The sequence below is a fragment of the Protobothrops mucrosquamatus genome, unplaced genomic scaffold, assembly GCF_001527695.2.
Source record: "Protobothrops mucrosquamatus isolate PMUCROS unplaced genomic scaffold, P.Mucros_1.0 scaffold893, whole genome shotgun sequence".
Classification (NCBI taxonomy): Eukaryota; Metazoa; Chordata; class Lepidosauria; order Squamata; family Viperidae; genus Protobothrops; species Protobothrops mucrosquamatus.
In genome coordinates, this window is record NW_015387147.1 from 246103 (window position 1) to 249959 (window position 3857).

Sequence of the window (3857 nt, forward strand, 5' to 3'; positions counted from 1 at the left end):
AGTTATCTAATTTATGCTGCATCTTTTACTTAAAATTGGGCTCTGGTCCATGAAAGCAAATGTCCCAATAAATCTGTTAACCTCTAAGATACTGTGAATCCTTTCTGTTGTTCTAGCAGAAATGAAATAGGTGAGGGTCAAACTCCGTGATTCCTTACCTTGACTTCCAAGAAAGGCACTACTTTTGAGATCTCAAATCACTGCGACAGGTCTGAGGGAAGGTTTCCCTGTCACCTTTGAACCTTCTGAAATTTAAATGCTTGCCTGGGTAAGATCCTAACCAATCATTGCTCTTGGGGCAATGTACGATGCAACTTTGGTGGTGAAGTACATATTAACTGCCCACGCTTCCTTAACTGGACAACAGGGTTTCCTAGCCCCCAAAATCAACCCGGTTCCAGTGTGACTAGACCGCTTTCTATCCACTTAATTAAAAAGCTCACATGAAATGAGTTTACGCTCTCTTAAATATATAGAATCAGTTGGCTGCAGTAATGAGCTGTGCTAGACACGGTGACCTAGACATTTCTTTTCCTCCATTGTGGTAATTCAGATTTATAATCAACTTTCTCCAGGGAATAAGCTTTTTTAGTATATCCCCTGGCTTGTTTAATTATTGAAGAATTAATTAACAAATAGCATGATAAAAATTGCTCAACTGATGTGTCATAATAGCCATCATAGTACTCTCAGAGTCATAGTACTCTCCTTATGCAAAACAGATACAAGCGTGGGAGTGGATGGAAGTTAATAGATTATCCAGTAAACCTATTAATATGGGGAGACAGAAACTTCTGCACGTAAATTTAATCCGATATATATCTATGAAGTCCCAAGTGCTAATTAGTTCAGCAAGACTTACTCTCGGTTAAATAAGATTGCAGTTGAAATGTTCTAACTTACAAGAATTAGATAAAGCTTGTCCAAGGGTTATTCTTGTTTCACCATCCATCTCTGAAAACTATATCTGGAGAATGTTTGCAGCTATGTGAGTGTATATTTTTTAAAAGTAATCAAACTGCTATCCTTTCTCCATCATGGTTAGCCAAAAAGTCCTGGATAACTCACATCTAGAGTGTAAAGACCGTCATTCTTCCAGTGGTTTGTCTCCAGTGGACATATTCCTCTGTGATGGTGAATGCATACCAGTGCATACTGGAGAATATGGGTATAGAAGGTCTTTGTATAGTGCAATGTAACATGTATTATCAGGGTGGCAAGCAGACAGAAAGTTTATTGATCTATCTCAGTGATGGCGAATCTTTTAGAGACCGAGTACCCAAAAATCGTCTCGCCCCTGCCCCGCCCCCGCCTCTCCTGCCCACAGGGCCACCCACTACCTCCACGACCCGCCACAGCAGATTGCCCAGGCAGCCCAGCAGCGTCATGGTGGCCAGGCCCTCTGTCCGCATCCCGCAGCATCATCTGTACGCGATGGGGCGCGAGGGTGGAGTCTTGTCCCTGCTGCCCAGCTGCCATGTCCTTGGCTGCGCTGCTCTGTGCAGGCTTTGCCTGGGGTGACTCTCCTCCGGGCTACGGGGAGTGGTGGGGCGACAGCGTGCATGCGTGCCCACAGAGAGGGCTCCGAGTGCCGCCTCTGGCACCCGTGCCATAGGTTCGCCACCACTGGTCTATCTTATTGATCTTATATGAATGAAAAAAGTATCTTACAGGTTTAACCAAAAGAAGTGGCTAATGCCTTTAGTAGAGGGCACGATGATGAGCTTGTTAGCTGGAAAGCTGACAGCCCAGGTTCGAGACCCAAGCACCGCACTACGGGTGAGTTCCTGTTATATGCCCCAGCTCCTACCAACCTAGCAGTTCAAAAACATGCAAATGTAAGTAGATAAATAGGTACCACTTCAGTGGGAAGATAACAGCATTCCGTGTACCTCGGCATATACTCATGCTGGCTACATGAGTATTGAAGTATCTTCAGACAACACTGACTCCCTCAGCTAAGAAATGGAGATGTTTGGGAGATGAGCACTGCCCCCTAGAGTTGGACACAGGGAAAACAGGGACAGGGGAAACGTTTACCTCTAATGTCTTGGGTATCAGATTTATTGAATCGTACAGCTGGAAGAAACCCTTTAAGTCATCCAATCTAACAGGAATTGCTCAGAACAGGAATTCATTAAACTGTTCCCAGTAGATAATAGTTCACGCTGTGCTTGAATGCATCCAGTGAACGATGATTCAATTCTTTAACCATTATTACTGGCAGGGAGTTTCCTCTAATAGAATCTGTATTTTAGTAACTAGCAGACTTAGTGATGCAAAGAGCCAGGTCAGGGTCATATTTCAGGGCTCATGATTTAAGGTATTGGGCAATGCCTCAACCAAAAAAGAGCACTGGAGTATTTAAGCAATGACATTGCCATTCTTTGAAAAGACATGAGGTATACAGTTTCCCATTTGCCTTAAGATTCCTTGGCCCACAGAAAACATGTTTTTCCCACTTTCAATTATAATGCTGGTCTCAACTTCTTTATTAATATACAGGATTACTTCTTTTTGCTGGATTTAAAGTTGGTATTGTGCCTCAGAGAACTGAATTATGTAGAACGCACACACAAACACACAGACAGGAAGATCTGTCGATTTCTATTTTCTTCAGTTCCTCACATTTGTGAATCTCATTTCTATCCATTTTTAGGTTTTTATTTCTATTTTATTTATTTTATTTCTATTTTATTTATTAATTTGCTTCCCAACTCAACCACAGGGCGACTCTGGGCAACTTATATGTTTTATTGGGTCCCTTCCTTTCATATTTCTAAAACTTTCCGATAATAAACACAATTTTTCATATACATATTTTTGCACATTTCTCTAAAGAAGAATTTTATTTGCATTTTGCCTAACGTACACATTTTTTTGCAAAATAAATAAATTTTTAAATTATTTTAAATTGATGGACTGGTTTGCAAAATTAAAGGAGATGCTAATTTTAAATATCTGGTAATTGACCCTAATAAAGATTTTCTTTTTTTATACTTTAATAATTTATTATTTTATTTATTACTATATATATGTTTGGCAAACTCCCAAAATTTTACTTCACTCTTCTGCCAGGAAGGAAAAAGGATATAAAGAAACCTTCTTCAATGACTTGTACTCAAAATTCAATGTGAATAACAAAAATGCTTCTCAGAGCGCAGACAATAGAAGTGGGACATTCTAAGTTTCTGTTGCCCGTGTATAGGCAACCCATGATCTTTCTACACAGTTGACCATTAAAAACCACAATGATGTCATGAGCTGAAAACCTGAAGTAGTCAAAGCATACAATTACGAAATGGTGCATGTGATGTCACCTGTCCCTTTTTAGCTGGGGTTTTTTTCTCCTTGCTGAAACCTTGGGAAAGCTAGGAAAAGTCATCAGTTCAAAGTTCTACATTTCTGCAGCTGAGTTGAGATAGGAACTGACTTCTGGAAACAACAAGCAGACCTGGGCAGATAGAAAAATGAAGTTCAAGGCATGTGTCAGATTTAAAATGCAAATAAAGAGAGAAACATAAGGATTCCAAGAGGGAAAAGAACGTTCCTATAACCTATTCTCACAATAGAAGCCAATGTCTTCTGGTTTTTTGTACTATAATTATGCCTCCAGTAGAACTAAATATATAGGTTTTCTCGGTAGCAAACCAAAGAGTACCACCCAAGCCTGGGAAAGTGGTATAGCTAATGCCACCAACTTTCTCAAGAAGGTTACTTTGGGTGGTATGCTTTTGCCTATCCCTTAATTCATTTCTTAACAAATATTCTTCTGCATATCCAATATAATGTCCCCCAAACCAAGCAGTTGCTGGTGAAAGTCTATATAGCAAATGCCATTTACCGTATAGGTAGTC